Genomic DNA, 16549 nt, shown 5'->3' on the forward strand with positions numbered 1-16549 from the left:
CTGAAATAAAATATTTAAATAATCATAATGAATTTAAAAAATACAATCAAAATTCAGATTTTCATGGGCCTTGGTTTTTTGATGAGGTCAAGCCCATGTCTGCAAAAAATTTGTTTTGAGCCAATGTCTGACCTATAATTAATAATAAAGAAATTCTCAAGCGTCCAAGCTCATAATAATTTAGAAAAATTTTCCCCAAGCCCAGCCCAATATAATTTATAAAAATATTTCCCAAGCCCAGCCCAACCCATAATAATTTTATAAAAAATTTTCTCAAACCTGGCCACCGATAGTAATTTAAATTTTTTTCCAAGCCTGGAGATGGATAAATCTCTAAAAATCATATATATTTTTCAGTCTATTTTAACCCAGCTCACCCCAACCAAGGTCAACCCATTAAGACTAAGAGTGAATACTATTTTTTTGAATAAAAATATATTTAAATTAGATTTTACCTGAGGGTCATTTAAATATTCTGTGTTAAATATTACACCTATGCATAATATTAAAAAAATTCCCAAGCCAGGTCCTCGCACTTGGTTTCCTCAAACCCGCTAAAGACCATAATAATTTTGATAGTTGATGACTGACATAATATATAAAAAGTCACAATGCATTTAAAAATACAATCAGAATATGAAAGTTGCATGGGCCTTGGTTGATCAGGCCTTGCCATGTCTGCAAAATTTCAGACCAATCTATAACCCATATTTAAAATTCAAAAATCTTAAAGCACCTCTATTTTAAATTTTATCCAATATGATTTCCATCAGATTTTTAAATTTTGATAATTTTAATACATGCTCACAGTATACATTGCAACAATTTTACCTCTTTTACTCTTAAATTTTAATATTTATATAAAATTTATTAATAAAGTATATTTAATACCATACACACAAACTAAATAATTACCGTTCAACCCATGGTTTTTTGATCATACCTGGCTATGTCTGCAAAAAAAATTTCAGACCAATCTATAACCCATATTTAAAATTAAAAAATCTTAAAGCACATCTATTTTAAATTTTATTCAATACAATTTAAATCACATTTTTAAATTTTGATATTTCTAATACATGCTCACAGTATACATAACAATTTTACCTCTTTTACTCTTAAATTTTAATATTTATAAAAAATTTATTAATAAAATATATTTAATACCATATACACAAACTAAATAATTATCCTTCAACATCTATATAATTAATATTTTAAATCCAATTATGTTCAAATTGGTGCCTGCGTGAAACTTTAATATATATATAATTAATATTTTAAATTTATTCATATTTTGTTGGTGCATTCGGTAAAGCATATGCCGTTGAAACGCGAGGCTCAAGTTCGATTCTCGTAGAGAGCAAAAAATTAACATTACACTATATAGTCTCCTTAAATTTAAAACACATTAGGCCACTTTCAAACACGACGTTTTTTCAAAGCGATAAATAACAAATTAAGCTTAATAGATGTGTGCTTCCAAACCAAACGATTTTTTCATGCATACGATTTTGCGATTATTTTAATAACAAACTAGCTTGATTTTTTTTAACGATTAAATGGCGTCTGATACAATTGAAATGAATAAATAATTTTTTTTAACGTTAATATTCAATAAATGAAATGATTTTAGAGGAAATTTTGTATCTGAATTGATAAATTTTGTAGAAGATCATGATGATTTATGGAACCAATCTAATGATAATTATTCTAATAGATTATTAGTAGATGAATTATGGACTTTATGTGCTAAAAAGTAGAACAAGACTTTATATTAAAAATATTGACTATTTTATAATAATAATTTTTAATTAACAGACTTTTTAATTATATACTATTTATTAGTAAGAATGGAATATGAATTTTAATAATTTATATCTTTATTTAAATAAAATTATTTTTTATCCTTTAATTTATCAGGTTTGATTAATCCCCAAATGTCTGTAAATTAAAATGGAAGAATTTGAGGGATTCTTATTTAAAGGAAAAGAGAAAGAGAGAAGAAGTGCATTCAGGGGATGCTGCAAAAGCTAGCACTCCATGGAAATGGTATGATTCACTATCATTTCTTACTACTTCCACCACACCAAGAAAGACACTAAATAATATCACAGATAACATAGAGAATGTAAGACCTGTAAAAAGGGCTAGAGTAACAAAAGACCCAATGGAAAGATATTTTGACAAAATGTTAGAAATTGATAATGACCCAGATAGATTATGGTGCCTGTCTTTGCTTGATAATGTAAAGAAGGCAATGACATATAATAATACCTAGACTGACGATTCATTCATTAAAAGTGTACATCAATACAAATCAGCTAGAGACGCCATCTTGGTTACTGTAATAAATATTAAAATTTTAAACGAGAGCCTAATTTTATATTATATCTGATGCAAACTTTATTAAAGAATTGCCTGATCATCGAGATAATAAGAAAGTAAGTTATCAATTTAATATTAGTTTTTAACATGAAAATAATTATTATAAAGGTTACCAAAATGGCGAGTCCAGCTGATTTGCTTTTAACCACGCTTAAAAATGCATTTTAATGAATGAATCGTCAGTCTAGGTATTATTATAGGTCATTGAAAGAAGGTGCCAAATGAAGTTAAGGACGCCATGAAAATTAATGTGCAAACTCTTATTTATAATTATATAAATAATATTATAGTAGAAAATGTTGATGTTTAAATAGTTATGTATTATATACACATACAAAAGTAATTTATTAATTTATATACACATACAAAAGTAATTTATTAATTTATATACACATACAAAAGTAATTTATTTATTTAATATATAATGATAAAATGTTAAATTGAACATATATTTAAGAATTAAAATAGTCTTTAAATAATTCTCTAATTTCTCTTGAATTAGAACTTGAAGCATTTAAAGATCTACTGATCCCTAAATTTTCAGTAATAGGTAAAATATTAGGTGTATATTCTATTTTATCATAATCAATAATAATATTATGTAAAAGAGTAATTGTAGATATAATTTTATCAGCATTTTCAACTGAACACTCTATAGCTTTAGAAAGTAGGGCAAATTTAGCAGTAGCTATGCCAAATGTGCATTCAATGCACATTCTAGCACTACTTAATTTATAATTATAATATTTCTGGGCTGGTATTCTTCGTAGGATAAGGTTTCATTAGATAATTTTTTAGTGGGAAGGCTAGATCAGCAATAATTACATGTGGAGCAATGATATTATTTGGCATAGGAGGAATATAAAGTGTTTGACTTTCTAATTCTAAAATAATTAAAAATTATTTATTAACATTAAAAATTTACTTTGATATAAACTACTATTTCTGAAAGTGCCACCATCACTTTGTTTTCCATAAGATCCTACATCCAGAGTTGGGCAGTACCGCGAATACTTGTATCTAAGATACAAGATCCTTTTGTATCTTGTACTCAGTATCTTATTGACATTTTTAATAAGATACTAGTATCTGCATCTAAGATCCTTTATTTTGAAAAGAATCTTGTATCTTTTTCATTTTCTTTAAAAAGATACAGATACAGATTCTTTTTAATATTCTTGTTTAAAACATTTACATATCACACAATTTAACTTTATTTTCTTCGTGAAATCTTGTATTATTTTCTTTATTTTTTCCCGCTATATTTTAAATATATTGATAACCAAATTAGTTGGAAATGTTATAGGTCACAAAGATAGATAGATTAAAAATAACAACACCAAAACTAAATAAGAGAAGGATATATTTTATATGTAATATTTTTTAATTTATAAAATGTTTAACAATCATAGTAGTGAAGATGAAATTATGGAGATGGGTACTCCTGAATCAAATCCGAATCTTAAAATTCTAGATGGAAAATTTTATAAAATTCATGTGAAAAAGAACAAGGTACAAGATGAATGTCAAAATTGCACAAGTAAAAAAGTTATTCCTTTGTTAAACATATTAAAGTATTTTATATTTTTATTTTATAATTATCAACATAATAATACCTATACTTAAGTCCCTCTTAGATAATTGTTATTAAAAAATTTAATAGAAGATGGTTGATTACAAATTAAAATCATTTTGGATATATATTTTTTAGGGGTGTGTCGATACCACTTTTTGGAGGCCGATCCGATATTCCCGATATTAAATTGATATCGGCCGATTACAGATCCGATATCATATCTAATTTTGTATTCTCTAAAGATACCAATGCTTTTAATTTTTAATATACTTTATTAGTATAACATCTATAATTTAACTATATCATAACTTATGTCATTTAAATATATTATAATGATGAGTTATAGTTTATATTCAATTCAATTGCAATTCTAAAAATATATAAAATATTTTTATTATTAAATCACTTTTTATAATAAATAATAACATTAATATATATACATAATAAGTAATAAACAATTATATTATGAAATTTGAAATAAATATTTAAAATAATATTTAACATTAATATAACGAAGATTTCTTTTTAAAAATACCAATATTTCCAATTTATCAGAGGTCAGCTTGCGGCGAAAATAACTGTCAATATCACCAGCTTCACTAAAAATAGGTTTATAAACAGAATGCGCAAAAAAAATAACAATATGGCAGAATATTTATTAATTAATTATTAAACATAATAATTTTCTTTAATGCATTTTAAATTGATTAAATTTTGTAAATAAATACTGTAACGTAATTTTACTTATATCATAAATAAATAAAAGTAACTAATAAAGTTAAATTCTACCTTATTATAATTATTTTATTACGAGCCTTTTAAAATTATCTAATATTTTTATATATCAATCGTAGCTTAAATATTTTCTCTAATAAGAACTTGCTAAAATAATTATATATAAAATATATTAGGGATGTGCTGATTTTTTTATCGGATCGGATCGGGCCGGTTTCACCCATTTTAAAATATCGGTTATCCGCCAATATTATAAAATTTGATCCGATATAAAATGGCTTCTTTAACAAAAATAAAATGTTATAAAATTTTTAAAAAAATTATATATAAAATCATTTATTTTTATAAATAAAATCGAAATCCATTTTTATGTATATTTTTTTAATAATAATTATGTATTTAATAATTATAATATAAAGTTGTACATTATTATGATATTTTTTATATATAATTAATGATTTTGCAAGAAATATATAAAAAAAATTTGAAAAGAGATTTAAATGATATTTATATATATGATATTACAAACGCAAGAATTAATAAGTCATATTAGAAAATAAACTAATTTAAATAATACATAAAAATCACAAATAAGTAATGATAAATACTTATTAAATATTATGAATAAAATAAAACAAATATATTTTTTTAGAGATGCCATTTAGCCATATACTCCGAATATAAGCTATATTTAAAACAACACAGAAAATAACCTGCACATTCTAATAAATCATTTGATTTTATTTTTTTTCTTATTTGCAAATTTTCAACTCCCATTAAATATACTACTCTTCCTTCCCTGTTTAAGCTATGAATGGGCAAAAACTAATATTAAAATTCCTGGTTATTATAATTAATTTATTAATAAATATTTTATTAATCATTGCAAATAATTCTTATATGTGTATGCTATGTTCTTCACAAATAAATAATAAAAACTGTATTTTATAAACTATTCTAATTTAATTGGTATTTATAATTTAAAAGGATCTTGTATTTAAGATACTCTAATTTAGTAAAAGATACAAGTATCTTTTATCTTGTATCTTTTTGATATTTTGAAAAAGATACTAGTATCTGTATCTAAGATTCATTTTTTTATAAAGAATCTGTATCTGTATCTAGATTCTTTTTCTGGTGGACCTGCTTAACTCTGCCTACATCTATATATATAAATTTGCAATTACTATCTGCTAAGTAACACTATAGATTTGAAAGCTTTATAATTATAAAAAAGGGTTCCAGATTTTGCAGGACTTTTTATTCTTATGTGCTTACCATCCAATGAGCCAAGACAGTTTGGAAATCCATGTTTTTCAAAATATTCTTGGGCAATCTAAAAATATATTTATATCTAAATTTATAATACCTTCTCCCAATGTTCTCTAGTTGGAATTGGCATATGAATATCTATTAAAGTTTTCCATATAGCATCACATACCTCTGGAATGATAGTAGCAATGCAACTTTTGCTTATTCTGCTACTATAAGATAATTGTGAATAATTAAGGCCCGTTCTTAAGTATCTTAAATGGTTTGTATATATATTAATAACTAAATATATTACCTTAAAGTAACAAATAATCTCTTTTCAGGAGATATTGTTGTTTTTGCATTTGTTTGTTTATGTATAATTTTAGTTTCAATTTTGTTAAGTATATAATAGAAAACATTCCTAGATAATCCAAGATAGTGAAAGAATTGCGAATCATTTAAATTCTCATTTAAATTGATATAGATCATATACAGATCTCTTTCTTTATAAATTATACTTACTTTTCGTTTTTTTTATAATGTCTCATAATAAAATATCTAGTTATAAGATTCATTTTTAAAAAATCAGCTGTAAAATATAAATCGTTGCTGTTTGGAAGTAAAAAATATTGCGAAAAACGTGCCTCGGAAAACGTTTTGAAAAAACGTCGTGTTTGGAAGTGGCCTTAAGGATACGAAAACGATCGTCTTATGATTATGTAGATTATATATATTAGAAGAGTAATTATTAGTTCAAATAAACAAATAATGGTATAAATTGTTTATGAAAAGTTATTGGAAAATTTTATTGTGTTAATTTGTGATAAATAAAAATCAAATAAATATTAACACATTAAACCAAAAATCCCATCTAAATATCGACATAAACAAGATCGTATAATGCAAATAATATCGATAACAACACCTGCAGGATAAATATTTTGTTAATCAACAACTAATACCGCGCATGTACACAATCGTGTAACCAATAATCAAATCGCCGTATCACCACAAATATCTATGTCTGATAACGTAAAAGATGATTATTAAGATAACAACAACAAATCTATGACTGCTATTATAAAAAACGCGAAAAAAGAGGAGCAACGTTAATCGACTCATTGATTCAACTGTTACCATACTGCGATAAATATTATTGAAGAAAAGAGAGCATATGAAATTATGCAGAAAAAACTTAAATTTAATTCTTGGATTATATGTAAAACATTTTGAATTTTTGTACGCTGGTTATTTTTTATATATATTTTTTTTTATATTTATTTTTTTGGGTTTTATTGATTTTTTTATGTATAATGTTTTGAAGTATATTTTTGTTATATATGTGAGTAAGACAAATCATCTTTTTTGTTAAAAAAATTATGAATATATATTTTTTTCCCTCTGTGATTTTGTTCGCTAACAACATTAAAAATAAAGTCCAAAAAGTTGTGTCTATACATTTAACTAAGTAAAATTAAATAAAAGGAAAGTTCATTAACCCAGGTCCTGAAAGTGAGATGTGCAACCTCCGTGGGAGCGTATCCACATAGACTTTTTTTAATTTGAAAATCAGATATATAAACTCGTGAGATGCGTACTCTAAATGGGTGGAGTACGATGCAGTAAGGGGGTTAACGACATAAATAGTAAAAAATCTATGACCAGGTTCGGGGTATTGCGAACAATTGTATCAGATGGAGGTTCAGCTCTTATTAGCAGACAGTTTGAGAAATTTTAGCGAGAAACCGGTGTGAAACATATTTTAGCACCGCCGTATCATCCGAGTTTCTATTGGGCAAGCAGAGAGGATGGTAGTGGTGGTCAAAAATTGGTTACGAAAATCAAAATATGGGGGATGTCAAATTTGGATTAGTGTTGTTAAAAAGTCGAGTTCTTACGACTTGCGACTCGAGTCGTAGTCGTAAAAAACGGCTCCGACTCAAGCCGATCAAGGAGCCGCATGAGTCGGCTCACTTAGTCGGCTCGCTTAGTCGGCTCACTTAGTCGGCTCACTTAGTCAGCTCGCTTAGTCGGCTCGCTTAGTCGGCTCGCTTAGTCGGCTCACTTAGTGGGCTCAGAGGGTAGCTTGAGTTTATTTTAAATTTAGAGCCAAAAATTATTTTTATGTTATTGAGAAATTTTAAATAATAATGTAGAATTTTATTTATTTATTTTTAGTAAAATAATTTATTTTATTTATATTTTATTTAATGCAAATAATATGTTTTGATTTGATTATAAAAAAATGGATTTATTTATTTGATTTTTTTTTAAATAAAAAAAATTAATATTTTTGAGCTAAAAATTTTAAGCAAAAAATATTTTTGAAACATATTTTGCTTATTTTTTGAAGAAATTTTATTCTTTTGTTTTATCATAAAATTTTATTCTTTTTTTAATTATATCATAAATAAATAATCTTTTAGGTCAAATCTTCTATAGTTTTTTTATATTATTTTTATAAATATATCTATATTTTAAGTTTATTATTAGAGGTGGCTTTTTCTAAATATTTTTTTAATAAATATATTTATATTTTAAGAATATTAAAAGAGGTGGTTTTTCTTTTTCTAAATAATTTTTTTTTAAAATATATCTATATTTTAAGTATATTAAAAGAGGTGGTTTTTCTAAATTATTTTTTTATTAATATTTATGTCAAACTTTTTTTAATGCGACAATTGTCATATGCGTTATTTTTTAAGATTTTTGAAATTTTTGGACACAAAAGGGTAATAATATAATTTTTATTGTAAAGATATTATATTATAAATTCAATGAAGATGTTCCCTGGAAAAATGATAATTATCATAATATGTAGGTATATTTTTGAACATATAAGATTTTTTTGTGACGCTAATGGGCAAAAATATGTTTCTTTAACAGGTAAAATTTAATGTAGATGTACCCTAGATAAATGACAATTGTCATAATCATTGTTTTTAAAGTTTTTTAAATTTTTTTGACGTAAATAGGCTAAAATAAACATTGCTAACATGTCTAAATAAAACTTTAGTGAAGATGTACCCTAGATGACAATTGTCATAATCGTTGTTTTTAAAGTTTTTCGAATTTTTTTGACGTAAATGGGCTAAAATAAACATTGCTAACATGTTTAAATAAAATTTTAGTGAAGGTGTACCTTAGATAAGTGACAATTGTCATAATCGTTGTTTTTAAAGTTTTTCGAATTTTTTTGACGTAAATGGGCTAAAATAAGCTTTGCTAACATGTTTAAATAAAATTTTAGTGAAGATGTACGATAGATAAGTGACAATTGTCATAATCGTTGTTTTTAAAGTTTTTCGAATTTTTTTGACGTAAATGGGCTAAAATAAGCATTGCTAACATGTTTAAATAATATTTCAGTGGAGATGTACCCTAGATAAGTGACAATTGTCATAATCGTTGTTTTTAAAGTTTTTCGAATTTTTTTGACGTAAATGGGCTAAAATAAGCATTGCTAACATGTTTAAATAATATTTTAGTGGAGATGTACCCTAGATAAGTGACAATTGTCATAATCGTTGTTTTTAAAGTTTTTCGAATTTTTTTGACGTAAATGGGCTAAAATAAGCATTGCTAACATGTTTAAATAAAATTAAGTGAAGATGTACCCTAGATAAGTGACAATTGTCATAATCGTTGTTTTTAAAGTTTTTCGAATTTTTTTGACGTAAATGGGCTTAAATAAGCATTGCTAACATGTTTAAATAATATTTTAGTGGAGATGTACCATAGATAAGTGACAATTGTCATAATCGTTGTTTTTAAAGTTTTTCGAATTTTTTTTACGTAAATGGGCTAAAATAAGCATTGCGATGTACGATAGATAAGTGACAATTGTCATAATCGTTGTTTTTATAGTTTTTCGAATTTTTTTGACGTAAATGGGCTAAAATAAGCTTTGCTAACATGTTTAAATAAAATTTTAGTGAAGATGTACGATAGATAAGTGACAATTGTCATAATCGTTGTTTTTAAAGTTTTTCGAATTTTTTTTACGTAAATGGGTTAAAATAAGCATTGCGATGTACGATAGATAAGTGACAATTGTCATAATCGTTGTTTTTATAGTTTTTCGATGTTTTTTGACGTAAATGGGCTAAAATAAGCTTTGCTAACATGTTTAAATAAAATTTTAGTGAAGATGTACGATAGATAAGTGACAATTGTCATAATCGTTGTTTTTAAAGTTTTTCGAATTTTTTTGACGTAAATGGGCTAAAATATAAGCATTGCTAACATGTTTAAATAAAATTTTAGTGAAGATGTACCATAGATAAGTGACAATTGTCATAATCGTTGTTTTTAAAGTTTTCCGAATTTTTTTGACGTAAATGGGCTAAAATAAGCATTGCTAACATGTTTAAATAAAATTTTAATGGAGATGTACCATAGATAAGTGACAATTGTCATAATCGTTGTTTTTAAAGTTTTTCGAATTTTTTTGACGTAATTGGGCTAAAATAAGCATAGCTAACATGTTTAAATAAAAATTTAGTGAAGATGTACTAAGAAAATCATAATATTTTTTAAATTTTTGTCAATTTTTCTTTAACTTTTATTTATTTTAGTTATTCTTTTTTAATTAATTTCTATTTTTTATTAATATTTATGTCAAACATTTTTTTAATGCGACAATTGTCATATGCGTTATTTTTTAAGATTTTTGAAATTTTTGGACACAAAAGGGTCATAATATAATTTATATTGTAAAGATATTATATTATAAATTCAATGAAGATGTTCCCTGAAAAAGTGACAATTGTCTCGTTATTTTTAGAGTTTTTACGCAAATGGGCATAAATATAGATTGCTAACATGTTAAATTAAAAATTATGAAAATGTACCCTAAATAAATTCTAATGACAATTGTCATAATCGTTATTTTTATTTTCAAGTTAAAAATTTATTAAAAAAATCAACAAAATATGTTTCAAAATTTTTGTTCAAAAATTATTTTTTGCTTAAAATTTTTAGCTCGAAAATATGAATTTTTTTTTATTTAAAAAAAATCAAATAAATAAATCCATTTTATTTTAAGATCAAAACATATTTGAAATAAAATTTAAAAAAATTTTTTGTTTGCTAATAATAAAATATTATTCTTAACATTAAATATAAATAAAATAAATTATTTCACTAAAAATAAATAAATAAAATTCTACATTATTATTTAAAATATCTAATAACATAAAAATAAATTTTGACTCTAAATTTAAATTAAACTCAAGCTAACCTCTGAGTCCACTAAGTGAGCCGACTAAGCGAGCCGACTAAGTGAACCGACTAAGCTAGCCGACTAAGTGAGCCGACTAAGCGAGCCGACTAAGTGAGCCGACTAAGTGAGCCGACTAAGCGAGCCGACTAAGTGAGCCGACTAAATGAGTTGACTAATGCGGCTCATTTAGTCGACTCTAGTCTGAGCCGTTTTATCGACTAGAAACTAGGCTCAAGTCGTAGCTAAGTCGACTCGGCTTAGCCGTTTAACAACACTAATTTGGATAGCGGTGGCGTATTACAACAACAGGGAACAATCTCTATTGGAGAAATTTTTAGGGAGGAGAACCAGAATTCTATTGGACCTTTTAAAGCGGAAACCCGCTGTCGAGGTAGTAAATAAGGTAAATGAGTTACCTGAATTTATGGTGGAACAGATAGTATGGGCCAGGATTTTTGGAAATAACAGAAAATGGGAATCTGGGGTGTTAGTTTAAAATATTGGACGAAAAATGAATATTCGGTTCAGAGATGGAAGAGTCAAATACGAAAGGGGGTGGAGCCCGGAAGGCTTAGATAGAGTCCGTAGATGATGAGCATTGGCAAAAAACTTTATATATTATTCAAAAAATAAACAGGAATGCCATTCAAATGATGGAAGGATATTTGACGGTAATGATGGAAAAATCTAACAAAATAAAATATATATATACATATAAAAAAATCTCCGAGATCAATCTTATGGGTAGAAGTAAACTAAATTAAGGCGCAATCTATGGTAGAGTCGGGATCATATCAGAAAGAAGAAAATAGATAAGAGAAAAGTCTTTGGGCATAAAAATGCTAATCAAGGGGTGTCGGAAAATCAAATTTATTTCAAGTATCTTTTGTTTTATTATTTCAAACCCATGAAGATTAGGAGTAATGTAACCAGGGGAGGGACAGATTTTATGTTGAATTATTTCTTCAGAAATAATTTATACACATATAGATCCACAATTTGGAGGTCAAGAAGTAAAAAGAAAATGGGAAAAGTTAGAGTTAACAAGAGTTGGAGAATAAAGATAATACCTAAAATTTGGTTGTTGGAGAAAAAGGAAATAAAGTAATTTGATGGAAAGGAACAAATGTCTTAAAAATTGGGTGTCAAACGTATATTTAAAGAAAGTTGAGGCTATATATTTTATGGTGACAATCGTTGGCAAGTAGAAAGTCATGTTGGGAAAAGAAAAAATGGATTGTACACGAATATTTGATTGGGAGATAATTAATCACCCCAAATGTGTAACCGCATAAATATTATAGGGTTGTGGAAGGGAGATGGAAGCTAAGAAAAGGAAAGGAGAATTGCAAAAAAATAAATTGGTAACACTGTCGCCGGTGCTTTAGATATCAGGAAAGGGGGCATTAGGTGTCCATGGAATCAAGAGAGAAGAGAAAATCCAAGACGGATGGAGCAGATATTAGGAGAATGGCAGAACCTCAGTCCCGGCCTGTGGCGGAGGTCCAAGGAATAAGGATAGGTCCGGAGGAGGCAGGACAGGAAGAGGGGTAGGAGTCAAATTGGAGGATGGACAATGAACGGCGGGCATGGCCCTTAGTGGATTTAACAGGTGAAGAGGAGGTTCAGGGTGTAAGCACGACCTTATATAGTCCGACGCCTATTGGATGGGAGATAGCCCGGGAGGGGAGTGTTGGAGAAAAGTGGAAGAACAGAGATCGAGAGATGTAGATGATATGAGGGAGCCGGAGACTGCACTCGGTGATATGGGAAACCTAGAAAGGGAGCTGGGAAGTTTGGGACGATCGTAAATAGTGATGTTAAGGTAACTAGCTAGTTACATTTTGGCTAAAAAATAACTGTAACTAGTTATATTTTTAAAATTGTAACTAGTAACTGTAACTAGTTATAATTTTTGAAATGTAACTGCCAAAAGTAAGTAGTTACTTTTAAAGATATATTCAAATAATTAATTTTATTTTTAATATGTTGTGATAAATTAATTTTAAATTAAATTTATTTTTTAAATTAAATTTATTAATTTAAAATTTTGTGAAAATGTCTGATTGTTATAATTTCTCGTTTAAATTTACCTTAATACCTCAAAGTGAATCCCAGACGAATGAATCATGCTCAAAACCAACATCACTTGATGTAGTTGGATTTTTTGACCTAAAGCACCAAAATATTCTGGATAATGAACTTATAGAAAACTTTATCAAATCTAATAACAACACTTTTTCTTTATATAACGATTTTCTAAAGTTAAAATTACTCTTTATTAAATATAATGTTGTTCTAACATCAAGTGCTCCCGTAGAGCGCTTGTTCAGTCTAGGTAAGCTCATTTTTGGAGATAAACGAGCACGTCTCCTAGATAATAACTTTGAAATTAATTTGTTGTTAAAAGCAAATAAACATTTATTAGATTCTAATTTTTATGAAAAATAAATGTTTTTTTTCAATGCAAATATATATTTTTATATTCGATGTAAATATTCAATTTTGCGATATTTTTTTATATAAATAAATTGTATATTATTTTAAATAACTGATTATACTTTGTTTATCCTAATTTTTTTTATATAAATTCAATAAATAAATAATGCGCATATGAATGATGTATAAAGTAAGTTACTAATTACTTTTGAAAATAACTGTAACTAATAACTAGTTACTTTTGTAAAAATGTAACTAGTAACTGGTTATGTTTTTGCCAATGTAACTAGTAACTGTAACTAGTTATGTTTCAAAAGTAACTTTTAACATCACTAATCGTAAATGATTCAGAGATGGAAAGCCACTGGGAGGAAAAAGTGGCAGCAAGCCGATTCGGGGACTGAGGAGGTCATCGGAAACGCGCGTCGAGTTGTAATGGGAGTGTATTGAGGAAATATACAATTTACATACGGATTTAATTTATTATTAATTGTATATATGTCGTAATTTTTAAAGGGATCAGAACTATCCGGGATCATCACGGGTTTTAAAGGGATCCATTTAAGAATTTAATTTTTTAAAAGATAAAGAACTATAAGGTATTATCACGTTTGAACCATGATATAGAAGAATCTTAATTTAAAAAGCATTTTACGCGCGTTTTTCTTTATTTTTTTAAAAATAAATTGTTATTTATTTATTTTCAGTGTTGTTTTTTTTAGCCTTATGAAATAAGATATGTCTAATATAGGAATATCAATCGATAGCTAATCAAAAGATCTATTCAACTGGAAGTCAATCTCTTCCACATAATGGGCGGGTCTAGGTCTTGGGGGGGGGGGGGGGTCAGAAATATTTTTATCAACATAAAATATCGACATAATGGGTATCAAATAAAAGCTAAATTTAATATCTTTTGACTGAAAGTCTTCATTCTTGGTCTTGATGGGTATGATTTGGTCTGGGGGGTGGATGGAGGGAGGGGGGCAAAAAAATAATCTTTATAATATGGGTATCTAAAAAGTAATTAAAATAATTTTGTAATTATTAATCATTTATAGAGGACGGGTCTAGGTCATGGGGGGTCAGGACACAACATATCGATATGGGTAAAGCTAATTTAAATATCTTTAGATTGAAAGTATTCATTTTTTTTGTCTTGATGGGTATGACTTGGTCTGGGGAGGAAGGGGGGGGGGGTGGAGAATGGAGGTGGGGTGTAAAAAATAATTGTTTTGATATGGGTATAAAATAAAAGGTAATTAAAATATTTTTTTATTGTAATAATAATAATTACTCATAGAGGGTGGGTCTAGGTCTTGCGGGGTCAGGAATATTTTTATCAACACAAAATATCGATATGGGTATCAAATTAAATATCTTTAGATTGAAAGTATTCATTTTTTGTCTTGATGGGTATGACTTGGTCTGGAGGTACATGGTGGGGGGGGGGATTTAAAAAATAATTTTCTTTATGGGTATCAAATAAAAGGTAATTAAAATATTTTTTTATTGTAATAATAATAATTACTCATAGAGGGCGGATCTAGGTCTTGCGGGGTCAAAAATATTTTTATCAACACAAAATATCGATAAGGGTATCAAATAAAAGCTAGTTTAAATATCTCATGATTGTGATAATAATTATATTCTAAGTAGGCGTGAGATCTTAGGTGGTCAGGAATATTTATATAAACACAAAATATTGATATAGTAATCAAATAAAAGGTATTTTAAATATCTTTTAACTTAAACTATTTATTATCCTAAAGGGTTGGACTTGATCTGGGAATGGGGAGGGGGGGGGGAAGATGATAAAAATTTATATGGGTATCAAATAACTAGTAATTAAAAAATCTTTTGATTATATTATATCAGGCTAAGCGAGCATCTTAAGATGTAATGAATATTTTTAACACAAAACATAAACATGGGTATTAAATAAAAGTTAAATAAAAAATATTTAGACTTCAATATTAAATATCATTATAAGCAGGGGTAAATATAGTCATTGCTATTTAAAAACTCATTGTAACCTTATGATAAAATTATTTGCTAGCAACTTAATCTAATTTGTAATATTTTTAAATCTCAAAATTTCGGCTATATTTGAAACCATAGATTCAAAAATTTTAAAATGACATTATAAATTTTTCTTATTGCAGCTATAAATTATTACACTTCTTTATAAGCAAATCATCTCTATTATTATATTTTTTTTCAAGCCATATAATCAACACTTTTATTGATTTTGATAATTGAAATTTAAAATATAATTTTTAACAATTATTTATTATATACACAAATAATATTTAAATGACATTTTATGGAACAATTAATGCCATTTTTAAAACATTAGCATCTCTGATTGTTGCAACTTTTTTGGCAATTGCAAATTGATTTACAATTACCATAAGAAGATGCACTTCTTGATGCTGTTATTATGCAGATGGTCTTATTAGGAATGGTCAAATTGGTAAATTTTATTGATTTATGAACGTTCGTTTTAAAAAATGGGGAATCAATTTTTCCTAAATTAGTCCCAACTAGTGCTGTGAAGTAACGTCATTTGTTACCTTCGTCTATAAGTATAACGGTAACACGTTTCTTTTTTTTGAGTAAAAGTAACGCAAAACGTTATTTATATTTTTTCTTAAAAAATATCAACAAAAAGAAAAACATATTTTATTGTATTATAAAATTACTTTTATTTATTTTTTAATTCTTAATACAAATAATTTAAGCCGAGTTTTAATTCATATCAACCACTTCCTTCATTTTTATTTTAAATTCTTGTTAAATTTTCTGTCAAAATTAATGTTCAATCAAAATTTAAAGTAAATGTTAATAATAAAATTATTATTCTTATAATTTATTTTAAGAATATTATGTCCATAGTACTTACTTCTTCAGATGAATTAGCCCTTCTCTGG

Source organism: Gordionus sp. m RMFG-2023, chromosome 3, assembly GCF_954871325.1.
Source record: "Gordionus sp. m RMFG-2023 chromosome 3, tfGorSpeb1-WG-v2, whole genome shotgun sequence".
Taxonomy (NCBI): Eukaryota; Metazoa; Nematomorpha; class Gordioida; order Chordodea; family Parachordodidae; genus Gordionus; species Gordionus sp. m RMFG-2023.